The sequence below is a fragment of the Lethenteron reissneri genome, chromosome 67 (assembly GCF_015708825.2).
Source record: "Lethenteron reissneri isolate LAM-NWPU_2019-01 chromosome 67, ASM1570882v1, whole genome shotgun sequence".
NCBI lineage: Eukaryota > Metazoa > Chordata > Hyperoartia > Petromyzontiformes > Petromyzontidae > Lethenteron > Lethenteron reissneri.
The window spans coordinates 8,368,015-8,381,211 of NC_083845.1; the positions used below are offsets into that span (position 1 = coordinate 8,368,015).

At 54.1% G+C, this 13,197-nt stretch overlaps 1 protein-coding gene across 1 annotated transcript in view; it reads right to left on the reverse strand.

The window, feature by feature from the left end:
• The window catches only part of LOC133360068 (discoidin domain-containing receptor 2-like), a 56,225-nt gene extending 43,383 nt beyond the window's left edge, over nt 1-12,842 (reverse strand). The window contains exon 1 of the mRNA XM_061578658.1: nt 11,762-12,842. The gene's annotated coding sequence lies outside the window, so the exon portion shown is untranslated. The remainder of the gene's footprint in view (nt 1-11,761) is intronic.
• Between the last annotated feature and the right edge of the window lie 355 nt (nt 12,843-13,197).

The window sequence follows — 13,197 nt, forward strand, 5'->3', positions numbered from 1 at the left end:
CCACGCGGAGGAAGGAGACGGAGCCATCAATCTCCGCGTGCTGCTTCCGCGAGGAAGCGAGGGGAGGGGGGCTCCTCGGGGCGAGGAACGCGGAATGAGGAGCATGGAGACGCCCCCCCATAACCCGGTTACTGGGGGCCGGCAGACTTCGATCGCCCACGCCGGGCCCAATAACAATCTGTCTCACTCTCTCTAACTCTCTCTCTGTCTCGCTGGCAGAGGTCGCAACCGGGTACCCGATACCCGTACCCTTCCCGATATCCCGGCTACCTGTACCCGGCCGGGTACGGGTACCCGTTTGCGACCCTGGTGCGGCCGGGTACGGGTACGGGTAGGCCGTGAGTCACTGGCGAGTCACCGTTTGTCACTCATTTCCCAACGTCTTGTCTCTTCTCACAATTCAAGTTCCTAGAATCAACCCACCCGCGCCTGCAACATGGCTTCATCCCAGAGGTCGCAATCAGGTACCCGATACCCGTACCCTACCCTTACCCGGCCGGGTAGGGTACGGGTGCGGCCGGGTACGGGTACCCGTTTGCGACCCTGGTGCGGCCGGGTACGGGTACGCGTAAGGAATCAAAACCCGTTTGCGACCTCTTTCTCGCTGGTGCCAGGGAGGATCTGCTCCACCGGTACCGACGCTGCCAGCGGCTCACACCAATGTTCCGCCTTTTGGGGGGCATCTTTAAGAAACTGGGGGTGCCCTTCTACAACAGCAGCTTCGTATATGGGGTGGTGCATTACCTGGCTAACAAGCGCCATGACCTCGCCAACTTCGCCTGTGTTCAGGCGAAGATGGCGGTGTACAGAACGAGGAAGAAGATGCTGCAAGGTGACACTGACGGCTGCTCTGTGGAGCTTCCAGTGTTCAGGGGCCTGCTCAAGGCGCGGCTCCGGCTGGAGCACGCCATGTACCACACACATGTCGGTGATGTGCAGCGCGTCTTTCTCGAACGCTGGGGAGCCGGACAAGCCCCTCTCTGCACCAGCGTGGACGGCACCTCGTAGTGTTCACCTTCTGAAGCGCTCGCTCGTCACCGTGGCGTGCGCGATGACCACCACCACCACGTGACTTTTATTTTGTGTTGTGCGCGCTGCATTTAGCGCCACAGCGCGTGGATTTAGAGCGATTATTTGTGTTGCTGGTGACTTTGTGGGTTTCATATCGGAATCGCCTCCAGTGCTGTTGCTGCTGGCGGCAATAAAAGTTGTTTAAAAGTCTAAAAAGTCTCTCTCTCATCTCGGGGAAATCTCTCCCATCCATCTCTCCATCCCACCTCGTTTCTCTCTCTCCCCGTCGATCTCACCATGTCTCACCATACCTCACCATATCTCACCATATCTCACCAGATCTCACCATATCTCACCAGATCTCATCCACGTCTCCGTCCGTCTGTCTGTTTGTGTGCCCGCCCTCTTTGTCTCTCCTTCCTGTCTGTCCATCTCTCTCTCTCTGTCTCTGTCTCTCGCTGTCTCTCTGTCTCTGTCTCTCGCTGTCTCTCTCCCTCCCCGTTTGTCCATGTGTCCGTGTGCCAGTCAGTGTGTCTCCTCGAGTGTTGACGGGTCTGTCTGTGTCTCCCTGTGTGCCTGTCCGTGTGTGTGTGTCCGTGTGGATGTGTGTCTGTCCGTGTGTGTGTATGTGTCCGTGTGTGTCTGTCCGTGTGTGTCTTTCCGTGTGTGTGTACCTGTGTGTGCCTGTCCGACTGTGTTTGTGCCTGTGTGTGTCTGTCCGTGTGTGTCTGTCCGTCTGTGTATGTGTGTGTGTGTCTGTCCGTGTGTGTGTCCGTGTGTCCGTGTATGTGTGTGTCTGTCCGTGTGTGTGCCTGTGTGTGTGTGTGCCTGTGTGTGTCTGTGCCTGTGTGTGTGTATGTGTGTGTGTGTGTCTGTCCGTGTGTGTCACGCAGCGGGCTCTGCCCGTGCCTCGTGCCGCAATTGTCTCGCGAGCTGCGGCATCGATCCGCCCGCGTCTCCCGTGAAGGTCGCGTCCGTGTCGCGCCCGTGTCGCGCCCGTGTCGCGACCCGCCGCGTCGCGATCGATGTCGCGATTACCGCGCGCGTGTGAGCGATGGGCAACATTAGCAACACGTGTGCACACACACACATCTGTGTGTGCGTGTGTGTGCACGCACACACACACGTGTACACACACAGATGTGTGTATCCGTGTGTACACACACACAGATACACACATCAGATACGTACACACGTGCACACATCTGTGCACACACAGATGTATACACACAGATGTGTGTACACACGTACATACACACACGTGTTCACACATACACACGCGTGTACACACGCGTGTACACACACCAACACCAAATGACGGCGACGTCACCACGGCGCCCGTGCCAGGCTGGGTGCACTTTGAGGCTACCACGTGACGTGTCGAAGGCTCGCTGCTGGCAGGGGGCTCACGGGACAGACCCAGCAGGTGCCGTGGGCTGAGTGAGATGACCGGCAGATGCACCAGCAGCAGCAGCAGCTGTAGCCCCCTGCTGTGCCGACTCGCCCGGCGCTCCGCTCGTTGTTGTGAGCGTCGCTCCTCCGCCCTCCAACTGCCCAGTAGCCTCACTGTGCACCTAGCCTGGCACCCCCCCCCCCCCCAGTAGCAGCGTCCTTCACGAGCCTCCTCCACAGAGGCCGATCTTGACACCGCTGGTACCGCTCATCGGCAAGTCCACTCAGCTCCACGTCCTCCCCTACCACGTCACTCCATCTCTTCCCTAGCCCGTGCCGTGCCCGTTTAGCCCCCTCGATCCTGCCGAACAAAAGCTGTTTAGGCATGCGGTGGCTGGGCATGCGGGCAACATGACCCAGCCAATTCAGTCTTGCCTGCCGGAGGAGCTCACCGATGGGACTTTGCCCAGGTCTTTCAAAGATTTGTGAGCTCCTCACACAATCCAGCCTGGTTAAACCCGGGATGGATCGTAGGCAGGCCAGCCTGAATGTTTCTAACCGGCGAAGATGTTCCATTAGGGGGGTCCACGTTTCGCAAGCGGAGAGAAGGGAGGGAATTACCGTGGCCGAGAAGACCTGAAGCTTCGTGCGGATCGACAGACCAGGTAGCTTCCACACAGCGTTACTCAGCCGATCTAAAGATAATGCCGCTCGACTGATTCCGAGTGAGACCTCTGCTGCTTAACCGGAGCTGGTCATAAGCACACTGCCCAGGTACGGGAAACTCTCCACTCTCTCCACAACTATACACACTCATGCACACACACGTGTACACAAAGACAAAGATCCCCCTATAGCCTTAACAGACTGGAGGGGCAAGTGCTGTTAGCGAGAACCTTTGAAGGCCGGAACGGCACACGAGGGGGTGGGTGGCCAGCACCACGCCCGGTCGCCTTTGTCTCTCCAATGCTAGCGATGTTTTTGTTTACATTTGTCACGGAGACAATTATACTAAAACTAGAAACTAAACTTGCATTTACCAGGTAAGGCTCCCACTGAGCTGTGGGTGTGTCTGTGTGTCTGTGTGTGTCTGTGTGTGTGTCTGTGTGTGTGTCTGTATGTGTGTGTCTGTGTGTGTGTGTCTATGTGTGTATCTGTGTGTGTGTGCCTGTGTGTGTCTGTGTGTGTGTGTCTGTGTGTGTATGTCTGTGTGTGTGTGTCTGTGTGTATGTCTGTGTGTGTGTCTGTGTGTGTGTCTGTGTGTGTGTCTGTGTGAGTGTCTGTGTGTGTGTCTGTGGGTGTGTGTGTCTGTGTGTGTGTGTATGTGTCTGTGTGTGTCTGTGTGTGTGTGTGTGTGTCTGTGTGTGTCTGTGTGTGTGTGTCTGTGTGTGTGTCTGTGTGAGTGTCTGTGTCTGTGTGTGTGTGTGTCTATGTGTGTCTGTGTGTGTGTCTGTGTGTGTGTCTGTGTGTGTGTCTGTGTGTGTGTGTGTGTCTGTGTGTGTGTGTGTGTCTGTGTGTGTATGTCTGTGTGTGTGTCTGTGTGTGTCTGTGTGTGTATGTCTGTGTGTGTGTGTGTGTCTGTGTGTGTGTGTATGTGTCTTCATGTAGCAGCAGCATCAAGGGCACGGGACTCTCTCCGCAATTGGACAGAGATTTGATTATGAACGCGGTGGAATCTGATTTATACCGGCGGAGACGAGGGGCGAGCCGCCTTCTCCTCCTCGCCCTCCTCCTCCTCCCTCTCCTCCTCCTCCCCCGCCTCCTCCTCCTCGCCCTCCTCCCTCTCCTCCTCCTCGCCCTCCTCCCCCTCCGCTGCCTCTCTCTCCCCCGGCAATGACCCCGCAACGATCCCCGCCCGAGTCTCTCGTGAGCCCGGCTCTTAGAGAGGCTCCTGCCCGTGGCGTCGCCTCGTGGCCATGACTCCTCCTCGTGCCTCGGAGCTTGCAGCCGTCTGGGTTCGACAGCCGACACGGGCACCGCGATCTGCGCGTGGTGGAGGTTGTTGTTGTGTGTGTCGTGTCCACCCACCCCCTCCCTGTTCTGCATGCGAGTGGGTGAGTGAGTTGGTGAGTTGGTGAGCGAGTGAGTGGGTGAGTTGGTGAAAGGGTGAGTGAGTGAGTGAGTGGGTGAGTTGGTGAGATTGTGAGTGAGTGGGTGAGTGAGTTGGTGAGAGGGTGAGTGAGTGAGTGAGTGGGTGAGTGAGTTGGTGAGAGGGTGAGTGAGTGGGTGAGTGAGTTGGTCAGTTGGTGAGCGAGTGAGTGGGTGAGTTGGTGAGAGGGTGAGTGAGTGAGTGAGTGGGTGGGTGAGTTGGTGAGATTGTGAGTGAGTGGGTGAGTGAGTTAGTGAGAGGGTGAGTGAGTGGGTGAGTGAGTTGGTGAGAGGATGAGTGAGAGGGTGAGTGAGTGGGTGAGTGAGTTGGTGAGCGAGGTGAGTGAGTGGGGGGGGTGAGTTGGTGAGAGGGTGAGTGAGTGAGTGGGTGAGTGAGTTGGTGAGTGAGTGGGGGGAGAGTGGGTGAGTGAGTTGGTGAGAGGGTGAGCGAGGTGAGTTCGATTCCCGCTCGCGGCCAACACCGGCGACGATTATCTGAACCGGTACTGGTTCCTCCCCTAGATCGACTCAGCTTTAAATGCGTACGTGGCGCGGTGTGTAAAACATCGCCACTGGGGAGACAAAGGCGGCCGGGCGTGGTGCTCGCCACACCACCCCCTCGTGTGCCACAGTGCCGGCATCCGTAGGGGCTGCCACGCGAACAGCACTTGCTCCTACAGTGCGCTGCAGGCTACACGGTGCAGCTTTGCCTCTGTGTCTATTCATAGGCGAGCGTGGGGTGTCCGTGTGTTGAATCTGGGTCCATGTCTGTGTATCTTCGTGCGCCGCGATATGCCACATTGACACAGCCGCTCGACATTGACCATCAAAGATGTCCCGATGAGCCAGGGACGGCTCAAGGCGCGGGGCTTTGGGAGCCGGAGCGCCTCCTGAGATGAAGTGGAAAGTTCTCTAACTTTGTCTTCCTTGTGAAAATATTACTGGGGGGCGCGGGTGGGCATGGGGGGCGCGGGGGGCGCGGGGGGGGGCTCATAGTAACCCTGTAGCCCACGAGGGCCCTACGGAATCTTAGTCCGTCTAGACGACGTCGCGTCGTCTAGATGTACATGCACCCCCCCCCCATGCACCCCCCCATGCACCCCCCATGCACCCCCCATGCACCCCCCCATGCACCCCCCATGCACCCCCCCCATGCACCCCCCCATGCCCCCCCCATGCACCCCCCCCATGCACCCCCCCCATGCCCCCCCCCCATGCACCCCCCCCCCATGCACCCCCCCATGCCCCCCCCCCATGCACCCCCCCCATGCACCCCCCCCATGCACCCCCCATGCCACCCCTTTCGGAAGCGATCCTGGAAGCGATCCTGGCCATCGCAAGTGATGTAGCGTCTCCACGTAAGCGGCTTAGAATTTACAATTATAATTTATAATTAACATTATAAATAATAATTATACATTATAATTAAAAATTATAATAATTGTAATTTATAATTCTAATTTTAAATTATAATTCACAATTAGAATTAAAAATTATAATTTATAATTATAAACTATAATTGTCATCGCCACCGCCAAGGTCATCGTCGCGTGTAAATTGCCGGTTCTAGACGTGGAGGGGGGAAACAGGCGGTGGAGCCGGAGACAAATCCACGCGATCACGCGAGAGAGAGACACGCAAACTCCAAATATACAGCAGCAGCAGGCGTAGTCAGGATTGGGATCGAACCCACAACCTCCTGTACACCAGGCGAGGTAGTTAACATCTCCTAGTCACTGTGGTGATGATGAGAGAGAGAGACACGCAAACTCCAAATATACAGCAGCAGCAGGAGTAGTCAGGATTGGGATCGAACCCACAACCTCCTGTACACCAGGCGAGGTAGTTAACATCTCCTAGCCACTGTGGTGATGATGAGAGAGAGAGACACGCAAACTCCAAATATACAGCAGCAGCAGGAGTAGTCAGGATTGGGATCGAACCCACAACCTCCTGTACACCAGGCCAGGGAGTTAACATCTCCTAGCCACCGTGATGATGACAGAGAGAGACACGCAAACTCCAAATATACAGCAGCAGGCATCGTCAGGGTCGGGATCGAACCCACGACCTCCTGTACACCAGGCGAGGTAGTTAACATCTCCTAGCCACCGTGATGATGATGATGAGAGAGAGAGACACCGCAAACTCCAAATATACAGCAGCAGGCGTCAGCGTTGGGATCGAACCCACAACCTCCTATGCACCAGGCGAGGTAGTTAACATCTCCTAGCCACCGTGATGATGATGATGAGAGAGAGAGACACCGCAAACTCCAAATATACAGCAGCAGGCGTCAGCGTTGGGATCGAACCCACAACCTCCTATGCACCAGGCGAGGTAGTTAACATCTCCTAGCCACCGCAGTGGCCTGCTGATGGAAGGTGAATCCCTGCTGATGCGGGTCACACTACGCGAGGCAGCTCAAGACCTGACAGAGTCACCACTCTGGTTCGGGCTGGAGAGGGTGCTCGGCCTACTCTTCCAGCTCGCTGGGAGTTGCTCCGCCGGCTGTTAGACTCAACTATGAGAGTGTGTAAGTAAGTGTGTGAGTGTGTGAGTGAGTGTGTGAGTGTGTGTGTGTAAGTTAGTGTGTAAGTGAGTGTGAGTGAGTGTGTGAGTGTGAGTGTGTAACTGAGTGAGTGAGTGTGTGCATGTGTGAGTGTGTAAGTGAGTGTGTGTGTGTGAGTGTGTGAGTTAGTGTGTGAGTGAGTTAGTGTGTAAGTGAGTGAGTGAGTGTGTAAGTGAGTGTGTGTGTAAGTGAGTGTGTGAGTTAGTGTGTGAGTTAGTGAGTGTGTAAGTGAGTGATTTTGTCAGTGAGTGAGTGCGTACGTGTGAGTGAGTGTGTGAGTGTGAGTTAGTGAGTGTAAGTGAGTGTGTGTGTGTAAGTGAGTGAGTGTGTAAGTGAGTGAGTGTGTGAGTGAGTGAGTGTGTGAGTGTGAGTTAGTGAGTGTAAGTGGGTGTGTGTGTGAGTGTGAGTCTGCGTGTACTCGTCGATTCTCACACCCATGTGGCACATTCCTTTGCCGGGTCATCACAACCACCAACACCACCACCAACACCACCATCATCACCACCACCAGCACCACCACCACCATCATCACCACCATAATAACCACGATCACAACCACCATCATCACAACCACCACTAACACCACCACCAACACCACCACCATCACCACCACCAACACCACCACCATCACCACCACCAACACCACCATCATCACCACGATCACCACCACCATCATCACCACCACCACCAGCACCACCACCATCACCATCACCAACACCATCATCACCACCACCACCAACACCACCACCATCACCAACACCATCATCACCACCACCACCAACACCACCACCATCACCACCACCACCACCATCACCATTACCAACACCACCATCATCACCACGATCACCACCACCATCATCACCACCACCACCAGCACCACCACCATCACCACGATCACCACCACCATCATCACCACTACCACCAACACCACCATCATCACCACGATCACAACCACCATCATCACCACCACCACCTTCGCCACGATCACCACCATCACCACCACGATCACAACCACCATCATCACCATCACCACCTTCGCCACGATCACCACCACCATCATCACCACCACCACCAGCACCACCACCATCGCCACGATCACCAACACCACCACCACCACCTTCGCCACGATCACCACCACCATCATCACCACCACCACCACCACCATCGCCACAATCACCACCACCATCACAACCACCATCACTACCACCATGGTCACCACCACAATCAGCACAACCACCACCACAATCAGCACAACAATGCTGGGACGCTGCGCTGAGGGTCCCGGTTCGATTCCATCTCCTGGCGCGGCAGGTTAACAATGGGGGGGGGGCGGGGGGGGGCTGAGCGATTTGCGATTTTTCTGACAGATCGATTGCGATGGCGATTTGCGGTTACATTGTTTCAAGTCAAGCTTCAGTTCAACATTGACTGTGTAATAGATTTAAAGCATGTGATGGAGCATTACCACGTGATACCATCACAATATGAACTGCTCTTTATATTCTAATGCAAGGCTGAGAACGTAGACGATATTAATTGCTTCCAACATGTATTTATTAAAATGTTTTAATTGAAATAGAACAATCAAACATAGAACAATTGTTAAGTTAAATAAAAAAAAAGTTATAATAAATAAAACAATTCTAATAACAAAGTTAGAGGACTTTTCAAATCGCTAAAAATCGCAGCCTTTACGATTTGCTAATCGCATTGTTTCTAATTGCGATTAATCGATTTGAAATCGATTAATCGCAATTAGAAACAATGCGATTAGCAAATCGTAAAGGCTGCGATTTTTAGCGATTTGAAAAGTCCTCTAACTTTGTTATTTGAAATCGATTAATCGATCATCCCTAGGGGGAGGGAGGGAGGTTGCATCACAACCCACCTGCCCTCCACACGCGCCACTACCGCATCTGCCCCCCCAATTTGGGGGCACGGGGCACACCCCCAGCCGCAGAAGTGGACGATTGCTAGCCTCGTCACGTGTCGTGGTGGTGGTGGTTGTTAGTGGTTGTAGTTGTGGTTGTTGTTGTAGTGGTGGTGGTGGTTGTTGTAGTGGTGGTTGTTGTAGTGGTGGTGGTTGTTAGTGGTTGTAGTGGTTGTAGTGGTGGTGGTGGTTGTTAGTGGTTGTAGTTGTTGTAGTGGTGGTGGTGGTTGTTAGTGGTTGTAGTTGTGGTTGTTGTGGTGGTGGTTGTTGTAGTGGTGGTAGTTGTTGTAGTGGTGGCTGTTGTTGTTGTAGTGGTGGTTGAAGTGGTGGTTGTTGTAGTGGTGGTGGTTGTTGTGGTGGTGGTTGTGGTGGTTGTTGTGGTGGTTGTTGTGGTAGTGGTGGTGGTTGTAGTAGTGGTGGTGGTTGTAGTTGTAGTGGTGGTGGTTGTTGTTGTAGTGGTGGTTGTTGTTGTAGTGGTGGTTGTTGTTGTTGTTGTAGTGGTGGTAGTGGTGGTGGTGGTTGTATCTCTGCGCTATTTCGAGACGAGTATTTTTATTTCTGGCACCGAGACTTTTACACTCCCTGCGGTAGCGTCTCACACGGCCCACTCAACTAGCCTGCAACTAGCCTGCACGCAACAGCAGCAGCAGCATCCTCTACTGTGGATGGACAAGGAAAGAACCACTGGACAGGGCCCTCGTCGTAAAACGTCGACACGAAACTCGGCGGGGCCACCCCGCGGGGACGATTTGTGAAAGTCCGCGGATGACATTCCACACAACCCTTCAACCCCTTCACGGACGCGGAGTTCACGACGCAGTCACGGGCACCACCACCACCAACAACAACAACAACGACAACAACAATGTTTAACTGCCCCACCGTACCAAGTACTCATTTGAGGCTGAGTCGACCTAGGGGAGGCCCAGGATGACATTCAACACAACCCCTTCACGGACGCGGAGTTCACGACGCAGTCACGGGCACCACCACCACCACCAACAACAACAACGACAACAACAATGTTTAACTGCACCACCGTACCAAGTACTCATTTGAGGCTGAGTCGACCTAGGGGAGGCCCAGGATGACATTCAACACAACCCCTTCACGGACGCGGAGTTCACGACGCAGTCACGGGCACCACCACCACCAACAACAACAACGACAACAACGACGACAACGATGTTTAACTGCACCACCGTACCAAGTACTCATTTGATGCTGAGTCGACCTAGGGAAGACCCAGGACCGGTTCAGATAATCGTCACTCGTGGTGTTGGCCGTGAGCGGGAATCGAACCTGGGTCGCCGGGTTCGTAGCGCAGCGTACACAAAAATTATGTGTATGTGCTGCGTGTACACATACTCACACATACACACACATACACACACACATACACATGTGAGCACACGCATTCACCCACACAAAACGTGTTCAAAATTGTACACACACCAAAACGTGTTGCAAGCGAGTGCAAAGACAAAGCTCCCCCGTGTAGCCTTAACAGACTGTTGGGGCAAGTGCTGTTAGCGAGTAGCGGCGAAGGCTACCGGCACTGTGGGTTGGGTGTGTATACGTGTGTGTGTACACGTGTGTGTGTGTACACGTGTGTGTGTGTACACGTGTGTGTGTGTACACGTGTGTGTACACGTGTGTGTGTGTACACGTGTGTGTGTACACGTGTGTGTGTGTGTACACGTGGGTGTGTGCACACGTGTGTGTGTGAACACGTGTGTGTGAACACGTGTGTCTGTGTGTACACGTGTGTGTGTGTACACGTGTGTGTGTGTACACGTGTGTGTGTACACGTGGGTGTGTACACGTGTGTGTGTGTGTACACGTGGGTGTGTACACGTGTGTGTGTGTGTACACGTGGGTGTGTACACGTGTGTGTGTGTACACGTGTGTGTGTGTTCACGTGTGTGTACACGTGGGTGTGTACACGTGTGTGTGTGTGCACGTGTGTGTACACGCGGGTGTGTGTACACGTGTGTGTGTACATGTGTGTACGTGTGTGTACACGTGGATGTGTGTACACGTGTGTGTGTGTGTACACGTGTGTGTGTACATGTGTGGACACGTGTGTGTGTGTGTGTACGCGCGTGTGTGAACACGCGTGTGTGTACATATGTGTGTGTGTGTGTACACGTGTGTGAACACGTGTGTGAACACGTGTGCAAACATCGCCCCTGGGGAGACAAAGGCGCTCGGGCATCGTGCTGGCCACCCACCCGTGTAACGAGCAGGCTATACGGGGGGTCTTTGTCTTTGTACACACACACACACAAAGATCCCCCGTATAGCCTTAGCAGACTGTTGGGACAAGTGCTGTTAGCGAGTAGCAGCACCTATGAAGGCCGGCACTGTGGCACACGAGGGGATGGGTGGCCAGCACCACGCCCGGCCGCCTTTGTCTCCCCAGTGGCGATGTTTACACACCACACCAGGTACTCATTTGAGGCTGAGTCGACCTAGGTGGCCAGCACCAACAATGTGTGTGTGCACGTGTGTGTGTGTGTGTGCTGTGTGTGTGTGTGTGCACGTGTGTGCGTGTGTGCACGTGTGTGTGTGTACACACAAAGATAAAGACAAAGATCCCCCGTATAGCCCACTCACACTGTTGCGGCAAGTGCTGTAAGCGAGTACCAGCAGCGTCTATGAAGACAAAAGCCCCCGGCCGCCTTTGTCTCTCCCAGTGCGGATGTGTTCACACGCAGACCGGCAAGTTGCAATAGAAGAACGACCCGAAAGTCAACGTCACCCACCTCGTCCACCTCGTCCACCTCGTCCACCTCGTCGCCGGCTCCCTCCGCGCGGTGTCGGGGTGGATACCCTGCCCGGTCCCTCTGCGCTAGAGTGTCGGTCACTCCGTCTCTCACTCACTCTGTGTGTGTGTGTCTGTGTGTGTGTCTGTGTGTGTGTCTGTGTGTGTGTCTGTGTGTGTGTGTGTGTCTGTGTGTGTGTGTCTGTGTGTGTCTGTGTGTGTGTGCCTGTGTGTGTGTCTGTGTGTGTGTGTGTCTGTGTGTGTGTGTGTGTCTGTGTGTGTGTCTGTGTGTGTGTCTGTGTGTGTGTGTCTGTGTCTGTGTGTGTGTGTCTGTGTGTGTGTGTGTGTCTGTGTGTGTGTCTGTGTCTGTGTGTGTGTCTGTGTCTGTGTGTGTGTGTCTGTGTGTGTGTCTGTGTGTGTGTGCCTGTGTGTCTGTGTGTGTCTGTGTTTGTCTGTGTCTGTGTGTGTGTCTGTGTGTGTGTCTGTGTGTGTGTCCTTCACTTTCTCTGTGTGTGTGTCTCTGTGTATGTGTCTGTGTGTGTCCTTCACTCTCTGTGTGTGTGTGTCTGTGTGTCTGTGTCTGTGTGTGTGGCTGTGTGTCTGTGTGTGTCTGTGTGTCTGTGTGTCCTTCACTTTCTCTGTGTGTGTGTCTGTGTGTGTGTCCTTCACTCTCTGTGTGTGTGTCTGTGTGTCTGTGTCTGTGTGTGTGGCTGTGTGTCTGTGTGTGTCTGTGTGTCTTTCACTCTGTGTGTGTGTGTCTGTGCGTCTGTGTGTGTGTGCCCCTCTCTCTCACTCTGTGTCTCTCGCTCTCACTTTGTGCCTCTATCCGTGCCTCCCTCTTTGTGTTTGTGCCTCTCTGACTCTCTGTTTCTCTATGTGTGTCTCTCTCTGTGTCTCTGTGTGTCTCTCTCTCTCTCTGTCTCTCTGTGTGTTTCTCTCTCTGTATCTCTGTGTGTGTCTCTCTGTGTGCGTCTCTCTGTGTGTGCCTCTCTCACTCTCTGTGCCTCTCTGTGCCTCTCTGTGTGTGTCTGTCTCTGTCTCCTTGTGCCTCTCTCTGTCTGAATGTCTCTCCCCGTGTCCTCCCTCCCTCTCACTGTGCGAGATTTTCTCTCGCCGCTTCTCCCCCCTCTCCCCCCTCTCCCTGCCCCCCTCCCTCTCCCCCTCCGTGATTGACAGCACCACGCGCCAGGGTCAGGCCGGGCTCCTTGTGACGTCACGGCGGTGCTGATTATAATTAAATTAATAAAGAATTTAGATTTGACATCCGGTCATGCCGGTTCGTTAGCTCGTTCACGTCGTTGTTGCAATTACCTCGAATTAGCATAAATTATCGAGTCGGCAACGCTACGATCCTAGATTCAGATGTGTGACAAAATTAGCTTCTTAGCTCATCGGATTCCTCCAGTATGAATAAACATTCTGATGCTGAGATCAATA